We start from the raw sequence: 16,291 nt of genomic DNA on the forward strand, positions 1-16,291 counted from the left end.
CTTAATTATTTTCTTGAATTATTGAGGGGGCTCCATCCCCCCCAATCGAATCTTTGAGGGGGCTTGGGCCCCCTCAGGCCCCATGGAGTCGGCGCCACTGAGCAGATGTTACAGTAACTGATGGGAACCTATTTAATCGAGTGTGGAACAGGTCCATGAATTTACACATTTACCTGCTTCTTGATTCTCTATGCCAGGGACTTCTATCCTTACCCCAAACCGTAAGGTTGATTCATTGATTGTGTGCGAGTGAGTGAGAATGTTTCCCTCCCGTCAAAGTTGTTTCTATTGCAGATTTTGCAAATTGCAGGCGGTGCATTGGCACCAAAGAGCTTGGGCTCACCACATTTTATCAAACCGTATCATAATCTCTTGGGGTTAATGTCATCACGCTGACTTCGTATCGATGCCTTTGTCTTTGGGTTTGAATTGTCTGGTAAGTGTGACACCTCTTGATGAGTTATGCATCCCTCGCTCTAAACCTTGTTGCATGGTAATTGCTTTAACAATGACTTTTAGAGTATGTAGTTTATGTACCTCTCTTTTTGATTGTACCAAAAAGTCATTGCCCCTGGGCATTGGTACCTGCTGCTTGGCGACTGTCTGCTTTCACCATTTGTACCGCAGAGAAGAATGTGGAAAAGAGAGATGTGTACTCAGTAGCCAGATCAACCTATTTTAATTGACAAGCTCCAAGAAAACCACAATCTAGATCTGTGTCCAACAAACAGAATCTAATACTTATAGTGGATAGTAATGGTTAGCTACAGCTAACATTATGTAGCCATGGGAACACGTGCCACAATCGTAGCAAGAGTCCCGAATTTCTTCAATTAACTCTTAGATTTTTTGACAACATAATAGAGTATTCTCATTTGGATACATTCAAATTTCCAGAAAATTTGATTTAAAGTATACCGGGACTAGCCAAGGTGATAACTTTTACGGGAGTCACCCACAATGCACAATCGTGCAAAAGATCCACAAAGAAAAATCATCTTCCTAGTATCCACAGGGAAGAAGGACACCTCGGTAGCTTAACTGGCTAAAGCACTCGATGGGAAATTGGGGGTCCGGGTTCGAATCCCGGTCAAGGCGGATGATTTTTTTCTCTGTGGATCTTTCGCACAGAAAATTTTAAAAAGAAGGCCAAGTTCCAAATCCATTGTTATGTAATGGCCTTTACAAGTTGTTGAATAGGGTGGTTTCCTATTATTTTTTTATTGCCTTAATCGAAAGATTATTACTCCTGGAGTACGTATTTCACGCTTTTAGATTTTTAAATGACAATATCTATTTTTCGCGATTAAATGAAAAGTGAAAATTTTCAAGCGCGCGAAAACGCGACGCTCAAGTATGAATGCCGGGAAATATCTCCGTACGTCGTATTTCTGGTTCCCCCTCCCGCCCGGTGAGGTGACCTTGAGGCGAGGCTTAGCGCTGATACGTCGCAGGCTGCTAGCGGGTAGCTGAGTACCTTGCTGAAAGGTAGCGCTTGGCTTAAAAAAGGTTTATTAATACCTTATCAAACGAAGAAAACTTTCCGACCTTAGCCAGTTTTAGTAGGTGATTATTAAGACATGTTTCCCTGAGCTCTGTGCCTCATGCATGCATTGGTAACCTCAGACGATTTATAACTCCTATCCTCTCGTGTAGAAACTAGGTCCCTGTGACGTCATGCGGAGTGGAATCGCATGGGCGCCAATCTGGCCTTTTTCAAATGAGGATAAAATTTGACCCTTGCCATTCGTCTAAACCGGTATTTCAAAAACCAAATAATTTGTGTGTTATGAATACACTAATGGTGGGTAACGAATCGCAATCAATGCCTTTCGTTTTCTTTGATGAAGGAAACTATCCTATTCAGTAAACCACAAGGCCAATTTTTTTTGTTTTCAAACATTAGTGTGGTTGCTTTCATGAACCAGCATCTTAATGGTTTGTTTCCAAAAACTCCTTTGTTCGCCACTTATTTCTTGTTTTAATTTTGCAATTTTTTCATTAATTTTCCTGTCGTGCAAAATTAAGCAAAACATTGCGTATGAATTACCTGAAGTTTCATGGGTGAGAATACAAAATTTCAGGCTTTTCCATGGGGTACCTCAGCTGCAGGACGGTTTCAAAATGGTTTCTGTGAGTGATGTACGCTACCAGCAGAGTGTCGTCATGGAATTTCTCTCTTCTTAGGAGGAAACTGTGTGGAATATCCAAAAAAGTTTGTGCAAAGGCTATGGAGCATCTGCTGTCAACAGGGGTGCAGTTATGTTGTTTCTTACCTAAGAGGATGAGGACATCAGAAGGCGGTGCTCCAAGATTTGCAGCAGTCAAGGAGACCATCCACGGCTATCACACCTGACATGTTGCAGCGAGCTGATGTTGCCATTGCCATGCTATTGATGCCAAGGGGCAGTGCCGTTAGTGTTGAATTTAACACATCACAGCAAATCAACTTCTTGAATACTACGCCGATTGCAGGGAATGTTAAGGAATGCTTGAAATTATAACTGCACACGTCAGAATTGACACCACAAACTGAACTTCAATGCACTGACACCACCACATGGAGGCACCACAAACACCACTTACAGATACATCCAAAAAGGGGGCAGCACATATAGATAAATAAAAATGGCTGCCAAGTACAAAAAAAGCATTGAATCTTGTACAATAATAACACCTTCCAGTACTTCATAAGAGAAACAGCAGTCATTAACATGTGTTAAAAAAACTCAAAAGATACCTAATTTATTACTGAGTTCTTTGGTTCTTGGATTTTGTCAGCAAGTCTGCTAAATTTTCATTTGTCCTAACATACTTAAAGACAATTTCCCCTGGACAAACTAGGTCCTTAAGGTAGTGAAACTTAACAGAAAAATGCTTTGACCTATCATTAACAGACCTGTGCTTGCAATGGTTATATTGTTCGCAAGTATGGTGTATGGCCTTGACACAAAATCTCCCTGGCCTATATCCACCAAAAAGTCCCTTAACCACTCAAATTCTGTAGCACTTTCATTCATGACCACATACTCAGCATGTGTTGCTGATGTTGAAGGCGACTTCTGCCCTCTACTTTGCCAGCAAATCACTCCTCCAACAAGAACAAAACAATACCCTGAAATAGATCTACAATCACTCAAGTTACTAGCCCCATCAGAGTCTGAATTTACAGTAACCTTTTCATCAGTCTTAACATAATGAAATGAATAATGTTTTGTCCCCTTCAAATAATGCAGAATGTGCTTCACATTCTCCCAGTCACTTCTAACTGGATCTCCACAATTTTGAGTGACAAAACAAACAGTGCTAGAAATGTCAGCTCTGGTATTTGCTGACAAATGCAGCAAAGATCCAACTGCCTTCCTGTAAGTATGTTCACAAAATTTTTCGCTTTCATTTCTCTCAAGGTTAACACATCCCATTTCAAGTGGAGCGCGGAACCCATAATGTCTAAAGAAAGGAACTCCTTCAGTATCTTTTCAACATAAAGCTCCTTGCCAACAATCAATTCCCCTTTGGATGGTCTGGTGGTTACCATGGAGAGGAAATTTGTAACACTTCCCCAAGTCTTTTGTCTTAAGACATGCTGAAAGCTCAACCTTGACATTCATTAAACGTTCCCTCTCACCAAACAGTAAAAAACCATCAACATAGCCAATATCACCCCAGTGCTGACATAAACACAGGTTCCTTAACACAGTCCTTGAATTTTAATTTCAATAGAATATCATGCAGGTGACAGTTCCTGTTGCACCCTGACTGTTTTAGCCTATGCATGCTTCTTTTTTACACGGAAACAAACATACCATGACCTTTTGAGGGAAAACCTGGAGGTTGTTCCATATAAATTGGTACTTCCAAAATACTATTGAGATAAGCCCCAGCCACATCAAGTTGATCAATCTCCCATCCCCTTTGTGCAGAAAGTGAAAAGAGGGTTCTTGTTGTCTTTTCCTGTACAACAGGGCTAGAAGTCTCATAATGATCTAAGCCATACACTTGTTAAAAGCCTTGTGCAACCAACATTGCCTTCAATTTCACAGTCACCTCCCCAGACTTTTTAATGGTGAATACCCACTTACTACCGATGACATTGGCCTCCCTAGGCCGGGGCACCACCTCCCATGTCTGTAGCCCCTTCATTGCGTCCACCTCCTCCTGCATAGCAGCTCTCTACGCAGCTGACTGTGGCCCACTCAGGGCCTTCTGCCAAGTCTTGGTACCTGCATATTGTCTGGGTTGTTCTCTTCATACACTACTGCATAGATTGCAGCATGGTGATCTCACTTCCCTTCTCCCTCCCGATCGTCTCAGTCCATCACCTGGGTTGCCCTCTCCTGCATCTAGAGTAGCCTCTGCCCCTCCCTGCAAGGCCCCTCGGGTAGGTCCAGCAGTGTGAACCTCTCCTGGATCTGGTGTGGCCCCCTGGAACAAAATAAATTCCCTTCTCCTCAATCTGTCCCTGGGAAAGTAGAATATCTTCTAGTTCTGGGACATAAAGGACATCCAAAGGCACATGTCAACACATTAACAAAACTCGAGATGCGCTTCCAGCAACTTCTGAGCCAAACCAATCGAGGAGATTTTTTGGTTCATCGTGATAACGCTCGGCCCCACACAAGTTTGGTGACTGCTAAACACATGGCAAAACGGGGATCTTACCCATCCACCCTACAGTCCTGACTTGGCTCCCTTGGACCTCCACTTGTTTAAAGGATGCTATTTGTGGAAGACATTTTGAGGAAGATGAGAAGGCGATTCATTTAGTGAAGAAACGACTTAATGACCAGATCAAGAATTGATGCCGACCAGGGGCACTGCTAAGAATTAAGGCTAGAGGGGGTTTTAGGCTCAAGTAATACTTAGGAGTGTGGGGGTATTGCATACCTGCCGGGGTAAACCAGGGGCCCTCCGCCAGGAAAATTTTAAAAATAATGGTTCAAAATGGCGAGTTTTATGGCTTTCTGAGGGATATTTGATTAATCCTAACACTATGCCATAAGTAATAATGATCCAAATAAGTGAAATGGATCAAACTTAAAAAATTTCTCTGGGCTCTGGTGGAGGGGGGGGGGGTTTATCTCCCAAAACCCCTCCTTGCTGCACCACTTATATCAACAGAGCATACACGCCCTTGTTTTGTGGTTACGGAAGGCCATAGAATGGGACAGAGATTACATAGAAAAATAGGGTGTGTAGAACCATTATTCCTTCATGTGTGCAATTGTCATTATTGGCAATAAATAAATGTTGAAGAAAAAAAAGTGTAGTGCTTTACTTTCAACCCTCGTGTATATGTAACACTGTAAATTGGGTCCAATCGTTTCTTTGAAATACGTAATTAAATTTCATTATTTACATGACTAAGATAATCAGTGTTTGTTTTTTTTTATTGAAAAGCCTTACCTTTGCTTTTATAGCGTCAAATTTCATGTCTCAAGCCTCTCATTGCTACCACATATGTACCTATTGCAATGTCCCCAGGCACAGGTCAAATGTGGACAAGAGTTGAAGTTATCTATTTTTGTGACTCTTGGGAGCTCTTGCATTCGTACTTTCAATGGACAGCAAATCTAGCCAATATATTTTTCCACATGAGTAAGGTTCCTTGTGGACTACATGCATCTTATAGGTTGTGGTGGATTTCGTCTTAGGCAGTGGGTAGTATGTGTCTCTCTCTCGTATATCTCGTAATGATGACATGCTTCTTCGTAGTGCTGCCAATCCCCTCCAAATGTGCGGGATGATGGTCCAAGCCTTTCTATCTTCTTTTCCATTGGAGTCACTGGTGTATTGTATCATGTTTTTCAAAACTTAAAAGAAAAATAATTTTGTCCCGCTAGATGCCCAGCTAGTAAACAGTGGATAATCATGCTTCTACTCTATTGGAATTTTTTTTTAAATTTTACAAGGCTGGCAAACTAATAGGTACTTGTTTAAAATTTCAAAAGTAAACAGAAGTGATCGAAATATATTTCAAAGTGGCCAATGGGTGCTCATGATGTGAATTTGAATCAAAATGTAGTTTTTGCTGCAAGGCTTTGTTTTCTTCCTCTCTTCGTGGTTTTTGGGTTCAGGTTTGTCAACAAAATTTTGCAGTAAAAATTGTGAAATGTAGTCCATTTTTATAACTAGGAATTTAATTTTCCACCTGAGGAAGTAACTTAATTTAGACAAAAAAGATAACGATTGAGAGGTGAAAGAGGCACCTGCACATGGCATCACGGCATGGCTTTCGTGTCTGGGATGTTAACAGACATATGGGACAACTATTGCTTGCTCTGCAAACCACACATGCATAGGTACTGGCTGCGACATTTACAAATTCAGGTGTAAACACTTACAGTATTCAAGATCTTACCGTGAATACTGCCTTCTTTTGGTATGTTTTCGAAAAACATAGCAGATACAAAGCTAAAATCACTGCTTTGTGTTTAGAATAGAATGACATTAATGTCTTGCTTATGCATCCACGTGGTCCATCAAATCATTCCAGGTGGCTGAAATTAGAAGACTTATGTGTCAAGTGCTATTGAAAAATAATGTGCACAAATTGCCTCATCCACCAATTCCAGGTAGTAGCAGTGGGTGTTTGCTCGCATTTGATGCCATGGAAGTACCCAAGTTTGAAATTTCATTCAGTCAGTGGATGTGACCAATGATTCAGGTATGATCTTTTTATCTATTATGCATGCTAACATAAGTAGAATGAATGCCCCCTCAAAAGAATGTGTGCAATCTTGGTGTGCTAGAGGAGTGCATTAAATCGATAATGTGCCTAACTTTGACATGCCTTAAAACAAAAAGTATAAAAGTACTACCTTTCTTATTTTTTAAAACTAATAAACTTGCCACTTAGAAATTTAAAGCAAATAAAAGGTGGCCATTTTTAGTGATAAATAGTTAAATAATTGCTGGTTTTTATTGTTTACACAAGGCCTACTTGGTTATTATTACTTCAAATTAGGTACTTGGAAGTTATGTCAGGGTGTGCACAAATGCATTTTATTTAGAATGAAACAATCACCTTTTGCTTTGTGGGCTATGGTTCCTTAGTTATCAGCATTTACAGGTGGTCTCCGACTTTTGCCCACAATATGTTCCTGAAAACATGTGCAAAAGTTGAACCATTATTGAGTTCCGTTCTAATTGGGGTTACATTCCAAAAGAGCAAAATATGCATACTAAAACCTTATATAAACCTGCACAGATTTTGTGTTAGTTGGCCAATTTTTAATAATAAATTAATAAAATTCCTCAATTGTATAAATTCTCTAGAAAATATGCAGAAAATGTAAATAAAAGGCAAAAAAAAAAGAATTGTGTTGCAGCTACCAAGTGAAACTTCCTCTTGATGTTTTAGTTTACATTCCACTTATAATGTCCATTATGAATAAAAAGACATATTAATGACTATTTCGTGTGCATTTATTGGGCACTTGCCCCGTTTTCACTGTTGGTTTGTATTTTAATTATTATAACACCTTCGCCTACAAGCAGTTGCGGTGGCCCAGGAGAGTAAACATGCGGCTGAGATTGTAATGCATGTGAGAGCAAATCCCCGACGTTGAACATTTGATAGCGTATTTTTTTCAGGTCGAGCACTCGTTTTGTATTTCTTTATGTATTTCAAATCATTAAGAATTCGCTGCAACATCATCATTGACTTTTTTAACTGTAATGAGCCACATAAAAGGTAATAATAGGGCTAATGTGGTCTTCCCCTTTTTAAGAATGGCTTCATTCTAAAGGCAAGGGATTTGGAAAAGAGGGTCAGCGGGTGGTAAAGGGCAGATAAAAACCTCTCGTCAGCATTATGGTTAAGTTCAAAAACTGGTGTTAAGAGTCAGGCATTTAGTTTTCTTGCGAGAAACTTATTATTCTTTTTCTATTATTATTGATCTTCATCATTTTACTAGAATTCATTTATATCACTCTCTCCTCAGTTTTCTCGGTTGTGATGTCAGATTTGAAGACTTATTGGCACCTTTGTGGAGTGTGCGCATTTTGTGTTTATCAATATTGGTTAATATTCCTTTTTGTTCGTCATTATAAGATGTCTTAGTCGAGTTATATAGCGTAAATAGCCTTCATAATTATCACCCTATTGTGAATGCAAAGCCCAGGAGGCCCCAAAGATCTCACCACTTATTGTAGTGACACACATATCGTCATTGCGTTAACTCGAGCGCATTTTTGAGTATTTGAATCCTATAAGAATCCTGTGTTTTTAGTCATAGTTGCTAGCATATATTTTGTAAAACAATCTAAGTACTACTTTACAATTAGCAAATCAAGAAGCACAATTCTTATTATTCCCTTTAGCAATACAAACTTTTCCTCACTTGAGAAAATGTGTCTTGAAAAAATTGGTGCACCCTTGGATTTTAACCCAGGTCCAGGAGGGCAAGTCTGTAACTCTGTTCTCTCCCGAAAATGGGAGAAAGGAGATTCGTGAAGCGCCTGTGCGAGAGTTGTCGCCCGCCCCAAGTCTCTAGGGCGCCCCGCCGGAGAAAGGAGACTATTTGTCGCCTGGGAGAGTACTAGTCTCCCGACCCAAGTCCGTAAGCCCCCTCAAGCGCCTTTGGCGCCCCAGACGGGCGCTTCAGTTATGTCCCCCTCAAGAGGCCGACGTATCTCTTTCTCCCATGGAGAAAGTGCGTATCTCGACAGTGTTTTGTTGTATTTTCTCAATATGGCGCGTTTTCTTTCAAATCATAGAATATTATTGCTCGTATATGAGGTGCATTTAAGAGAAGTGGGGCAATTAACACCAGTGAGAAATTGTTGCGGAATATTAATAAACCGTTTGAGGAGAGGGAGGAAGATTTCCGGCCGCATTAGCGAAGAAGGTTGTCCTAACCGTCCTTCGATGGTCCTATTCTCTTCCTCCTGAAAATCCATCACCAACGCTTAGCTGGAGAGCCTCAACAGCAGGCAAAAACACCGCAATCCTATGAAATAACAATTATCTGTAGCTCTGAATTCTTTTCGTGTAAGTAGCGGGTTTTAGAAAGCTAATGCTAATTCAGAGAGCGCAAGAAAAGCACTTTAAATAATGAAAAATAACTTCTAAACAAGTCCTACCTATGAAAAGCAACAGATAGTTAATGAAACACAAGACATGCCCTTATTGTTAAAAGAACTTATTCCACGACAATGTAACAGAGTTTCACCATTTCATTGGTTTCACGAATACGACTGCTCAGCAAAACCGTGTGCACACACATATGAGATCGCGAATCGGTTCCGCTGTCAACACATACAGAAGCTATAAATGTACTTCAATAATAAATGAATATCCACATACTAAGTACTAGCACACACACCGTAAATATAAAGTGAGACATGGGCAAATAAAATTAAAAAAACTGGAAATCACTTCCACTCTTTTATTCATCACGAACAACTTACAATCACTAAGCTCGTTATGATAAAAACAACTATTAATTCACTGATTTAAAGCCAGAAATTAGCCCACGAAAGAGGCACAGGTGACTTTTCTCACTTTTATTCGTTAATACACTAGAAAAAGTGACTTCACACACAGCTTTGATCTTGATAGCTTGATCGTGAAATGTCAATGTACCTATCCGATGAACAACGGAGGTGAACACGCCACTGACAATGTTTACATTGCTGTCAGACATTAATCGATATGGTAATAACACTGCTTACAATTCAATCACGATGGAGCACTGATAATTACAACTCTTAGCCGATATTTTTGTACATTGCAACCACTGGCACTGTGATTATCAGCAGATGATTTACGGGAGTTGTCACATTGACAATAACACAATTTTGGCACAAAAGATGTTTGCACAAATCTGCAAGCAGCGAGCAAAAGCTGTATTCACATTAGAAATATACTCTTAATTTTCAACTTTGGTGAGGTTGTAATTGATACGAAATGAAGAATTTACATGGTGACAAGCAAAATTTACGGGCACTTGGATTTAGCCTTGCAGCCGCTTGCATGCGAGGAATCACTGCGCGCGGTCAAAAAAGTAGTCCCGACTTTAGTAAGTCATAATGACGTTATTATGCATTTAATTTAGAAAATATTTGCATGGATGAGTTTGACATAAAATTAAAAACATTTTAAAATTGCACACGGTTAATTTTTCGATAAATCAAGCTCCAATATCAGATTCGCCTTAGAAATTTTTCATACTACCCATCGGAGAGAGTTTTCTCCCATCCGAACGGGAGAAACAGTTCTCTCTACCGAGTTACGGACTTGGGTGGGGAGACAATTTTGGGCGACAACTCTCTCTCCCAAACGAGGCGCCCCAAGTTACCGACTTGCCCTCCTGGAGGGCAAGTCTGTAACTCTGTTCTCTCCCGAAAATGGGAGAAAGGAGATTCGTGAAGCGCCTGCGCGAGAGTTGTCGCCCGCCCCAAGTCTCTAGGGCGCCCCGCCGGAGAAAGGAGACTATTTGTCGCCTGGGAGAGTACTAGTCTCTCGACCCAAGTCCGTAAGCCCCCTCAAGCGCCTTTGGCGCCCCAGACGGGCGCTTCAGTTACGTCCCCCTCAAGAGCCCGACGTATCTCTTTCTCCCATGGAGAAAGTGCGTATCTCGACAGTGTTTTGTTGTATTTTCTCAATATGGCGCGTTTTCTTTCAAACCATAGAATATTATTGTTCGTATATGAGGTGCATTTAAGAGAAGTGGGGCAATTAACACCAGTGAGAAATTGTTACGGGATATTAATAAACCGTTTGAGGCGAGGGAGGAAGATTTCCGGCCGCATTAGCGGAGAAGGTTGTCCTATCCGTCCTTCGATGGTCCGATTCTCTTCCTGCTGAAAATCCATCACCCTCAATAGCAGACAAAAACACCGCAATCCTATGAAATAACAATTATCTGTAGCTCTGAATTCTTTTCGTGTAAGTAGCGGGGTTTAGAAAGCTAATGCTAATTCAGAGAGCGCAAGAAAAGCACTTTAAATAATGGAAAATAACTTCTAAACAGTTACCTATGAAAAGCAACAGATAGTTAATGAAACACAAGACATGCCCTTATTGCTAAAAGAACTTATTCATCGACAATGTAATAGAGTTTCACCATTTCATTGGTTTCACGAATACGACTGCTCAGCAAAACCGTGTGCACACAACATATGAGATCGCGAATCGATTCCGCTGTCAACACATACAGAAGCTATAAATGTACTTCAATAATAAATGAATATCCACAAACTAAGTACTAGCACACACCGTAAATATAAAGTGAGACATAGGCAAATAAAATATAAAAAAACTGGAAATCACTTCCACTCTTTTATTCATCACGAACAACTTACAATCACTAAGCTCGTTATGATAAAAACTATTAATTCACTGATTTAAAGCCGGAAATTAGCCCACGAAAGAGGCACAGGTGACTTTTCTCACTATTATTCGTTAATATACTCGAAAAAGAAACTTCACACACAGCTTTGATCTTGATAGCTTGATCGTGAAATGTCAATGTACCTATACGATGAACAACGGAGGTGAACACGCCACTGACAATGTTTACATTGCTGTCAGACATTAATCGATATGGTAATAACACTGCTTACAATTCAATCACGATTGAGCACTGATAATTACAACTCTTAGCCGATATTTTTGTACATTGCAACCACTGGCACTGTGATTATCAGCAGAAGATTTACGGGAGTTGTCACATTGACAATAACACAATTTTGGCACAAAAGATGTTTGCACAAATCTGCAAGCAGCGAGCAAAAGCTGTATTCACATTAGAAATATACTCTTAATTTTCAACTTTGGTGAGGTTGTAATTGATACGAAATGAAGAATTTACATGGTGACAAGCAAAATTTACCGGCACTTGGATTTAGCCTTGCAGCCGCTTGCAAGCGAGGAATCACTGCGCGCGGTAAAAAAAAAGTAGTCCCGACTTTAGTAAGTCATAATGAGGTTATTATGCATTTAATTTAGAAAATATTTGCATGGATGAGTTTGACATAAAATTAAAAACATTTTAAAATTGCACAAGGTTAATTTTTCGATAAATCAAGCTCCAATATCAGATTCGCCTTAGAAATTTTTCATACTACCCATCGGAGCGAGTTTTCTCCCATCCGAACGGGAGAAACAGTTCTCTCCACCGAGTTACGGACTTGGGTGGGGAGACAATTTTGGGCGACAACTCTCTCTCCCAAACGAGGCGCCCCAAGTTACCGACTTGCCCTCCAGGAGGGCAAGTCGGTAACTCGGGGCGCCTCGTTTGGGAGAGAGAGTTGTCGCCCAAAATTGTCTCCCGACCCAAGTCCGTAACTCGGTAGAGAGAACTGTTTCTCCCGTTCGGATGGGAGAAAACTCGCTCCGATGTGTAGTATGAAAATTATCTAAGGCGAATCTGATATTGAAGCTTGATTTATCGAAAAATTAACCGTGAGCAATTTTAAAATGTTTTCAATTTTATGTCAAACTCATCCATGCAAATATTTTCTAAATTGAGTGCATAATAATCTTATTATGACTTACTAAAGTCGGGACTACTTTTTTGACCGCGCGCAGTGATTCCTCGCTTGCAAGCGGCTGCAAGGCTAAATCCAAGTGCCGATAAATATTGCTTGTCACCATGTAAATTCTTCATTTCGTATCAATTACAACCTCACCAAAGTTGAAAATTAAGAGTATAATTCTAAAGTGAAAACAGCTTTTGCTCGCTGCTTGCAGATTTGTGCAAACATCTTTTGTGCCAAAATTGTGTTAATGTCAATGTGACAACTCCCGTAAATCTTCTGCTGATAATCACAGTGCCAGTGGTTGCAATGTACAAAAATATCGGCTAAGAGTTGTAATTATCAGTGCTCCATCGTGATTGAATTGTAAGCATTGTTATTACCATATCGATTAATGTCTGACAGCAATGTAAACATTGTCAGTGGCGTGTTCACCTCCGTTGTTCATCGTATAGAGTACATAAGGATTGTATGTTTTTGAAAGATGCTGTGGAACAGGGAGATGTGGAATTTGTTTATTGCTCATCTAGGGATAATTTAGCTGATATCCTAACCAAAGTTTTAACTGGGCCAAGGATAAAGGAAGTAATTCCCAAATTAGGATTAAGAGAATTGCATTCTGATTAATTTGTTTTTTTTTTGTTTATGTCAGTGAAGTGTTCCTTTTTTTTTGTATTGTAAATTAATTGTGATCGAGGGGAGGTGTTGGATATGCGATCTCAATTGCTTTTGGATTCATGCTAATGCAGTGTCATTATTGTGTACGAGTTATGATTATGTTTTGTTTCCTTTTGTGATGAATAAAGTTTCGTTTTTGTTTCTTGAATATGCAACCGGAAACGATTGGAGAATGGAGTGGTTTATTTCTTTTTCCTCGCAACCGATATCCTAAATTTGGAGTGAATTTCTAATATTTTTATCATAACGTGCTTAGTGATTGTAAGTTGTTCGTGATGAATAAAAGAGTGGAAGTGATTTCCAGTTTTTTAAATATTTTATTTGCCTATGTCTCACTTTATATTTACGGTGTGTCCTAGTACTTAGTTTGTGGATATTCATTTATTATTGAAGTACATTTATAGCTTCTGTATGTGTTGACAGCGGAACCGATTCGCGATCTCGTATGTTGTGTGCACACGGTTTTGCTGAGCAGTCGTATTCGTGAAACCAATGAAATGGTGAAACTCTATTACATTGTCGTGGAATAAGTTCTTTTAACAATAAGGGCATGTCTTGTGTTTCATTAGCTATCTGTTGCTTTTCATACTAGGTAACTGTTTAGAAGTTATTTTCCATTATTTAAAGTGCTTTTCTTGCGCTCTATGAATTAGCATTAGCTTTCTAAACCCCGCTACTTACACGAAAAGAATTCAGAGCTACAGATAATTGTTATTTCATAGGATTGCGGTGTTTTTGTCTGCTATTGACGGTGATGGATTTTCAGCAGGAAGAGAATCGGACCATCGAAGGACGGATAGGACAACCTTCTCCGCTAATGTGGCTGGAAATCTTCCTCCCTCGCCTCAAACGGTTTATTAATATCCCGCAACAATTTCTCACAGGTGTTAATTGCCCCACTTCTCTTAAATGCACCTCATATACGAGCAATAATATTCTATGGTTTGAAAGAAAACGCGCCATATTGAGAAAATACAACAAAACACTGTCGAGATACGCACTTTCTCCATGGGAGAAAGAGATACGTCGGGCTCTTGAGGGGGACGTAACTGAAGCGCCCGTCTGGGGCGCCAAAGGCGCTTGAGGGGGCTTACGGACTTGGGTCGGGAGACTAGTACTCCCCCAGGCGACAAATAGTCTCCTTTCTCCGGCGGGGCGCCCTAGAGACTTGGGGCGGGCGACAACTCTCGCGCAGGCGCTTCACGAATCTCCTTTCTCCCATTTTCGGGAGAGAACAGAGTTACAGACTTGCCCTCCAGGTAGTCCAAATCAACGCGCATACCATGTCACCACATTAATTCAGTGGAACACTAATGTATGATATATTAGACAATAATTTTTTAGTGAAACAATGGAAACATGAATTGTGGAACCGTAAAACATGGCAAATCTAACAAAAGAAAAGTGAATGAAAAGGCACGTTAAAGTATTAATTTTCACCAGTATTCCTTAAACTTGTATTCAAATATTGGCATATAAACCATTAAAACTCTGTATAAACAATGAGTCGGTACTGAATAATAATTATGAAGATCAATACATAAAAGTCATACATTTTCATGAGAAAGAAGAGTTAGCAAAAAAACCTGAGACTTCATCACTGTGATCTAATACCCTTACTACTTCTCCATGTCACTAATTACACATAGGTGAAAATTGAAGATTTCCATAATTTTGAAGTGGTAAATGTGGGAACCATGTATGTACATTTAAATAGTGAACTGAAGGAAAGCATGTGGTTCACAAAAAATCTCATCGATAATAAGAACCAGTCTTGAACTTCTGCGCTATGGTAGAGCAAAGGAGCACGCGGTTGAGTCCAGCGTCACGCGGACAGATAATAAGCATGGTGGAGGGCAGCAAAAAAGTTACCAAAATATCTGAACTGCTGAATTTTTCCCTGAATGCTGCTAATGTCTGGGTAAGGCGTTTCAAGGAAGGTGACGAGTCGCTGATAGACAGGCGAAGGAGCGGCAGACCTCGAGCTACCCCAAATTTCAAGGACATCAGGGTTTGCCATTTGATAATAGGGAACTTGCATATATTTCAGATATAATCAATAGCCCCAAAGTTATATAAAAATATATGTTTGCATACCTCGGTGAAAGTTTTTTTTATTATTTTATGACGTGGTTTACGATATTTAATGCATCAAAGTTCACGAGAATTTTCAAATGCAAGTGAGAAGCGAAAACGCCCGATGATTGGCTGGTAGAAAAGTGACGTCATAGTTCAGTACGAGGAGAGACGGCGGCACGGCCATAGTATAGGTTGCATTCTTATACATGCGACGGCGTGGTTATGATTCATTTATTGAAGTGCAGACGTATCGCAGTTGTTCATTGTGACTTCAGGGCTATTATTTGATCTATTTCTCCTCCATTGAAAGCGATAGATTGCGTAAAGATGAAGGCATATAGTTATTCTTAGGCTGATCCTAGCAAGCTTCCTGTTACTGATTTCATCATGATAACAGGGTATTTTAGTGAAACTGTAGACTTCGTCGGCTCGGAAAGTCGATGCCGAGAAATGGAAAGATAGCTGATGAGCATCTGTAATTTTTTATAGTTCATAACAAAGTGAGACTTGCGTATAATATTGGCGAAAGCGTATACTCATGTGAAATGTGTATTCTTTTGGCAGTCCGGTAGAGTCTTATGGTGAACTTATTTCCACCTCGAAGCTGTCGATGATACTTTCAACTTAAAAATACCTTGCCTGGAGGGCGAAAGGAAGCTCTGAGGAGGCCAGACTATTAATTTTTCAATTTAGTAGCGATAATATAGACGAACTTCCAACACAATCTACCATCTTGTGACTAAAAACCCCGAAGCCACTTCCTATTCTGCAGAAAGAATCGGTCAATCGCACTTCGATCAATATAATAAACACAACGTCTTCCGGTGTTCATAAGTTACTTTTGAAATGAAATACTTCCTAAATTAGCATTAAAATGTGCATGTTTTCCAAACAGAGTCTTTAATACATTTTGGGAGCTTTTCTCACGATATATCTGAAACCTTCTCTAAAGGCGAGCTCATCGTCATTGCGATCGGTTGTCACTTAAAAATTCCGTATCGGAAATCCTAGAGGGATGACTTTCGACGATGACCGTGATCATCTGCAC

At 39.9% G+C, this 16,291-nt stretch overlaps 1 long non-coding RNA gene across 1 annotated transcript in view; it reads right to left on the bottom strand.

Annotated features, from left to right (window-relative positions):
* Positions 1–1,996: 1,996 nt before the first annotated feature.
* The window catches only part of LOC124160084, a 33,986-nt gene continuing 19,691 nt past the window's right edge, over positions 1,997–16,291 (bottom strand). The window contains exons 2-3 of the long non-coding RNA XR_006865070.1: positions 2,277–4,425; positions 1,997–2,194 (exon numbers count right to left, since the gene is read on the bottom strand). This is a non-coding gene — a long non-coding RNA (uncharacterized LOC124160084). The remainder of the gene's footprint in view (positions 2,195–2,276; positions 4,426–16,291) is intronic.

Source organism: Ischnura elegans, chromosome 6 (assembly GCF_921293095.1).
Source record: "Ischnura elegans chromosome 6, ioIscEleg1.1, whole genome shotgun sequence".
In the NCBI taxonomy this organism is placed as follows: Eukaryota; Metazoa; Arthropoda; class Insecta; order Odonata; family Coenagrionidae; genus Ischnura; species Ischnura elegans.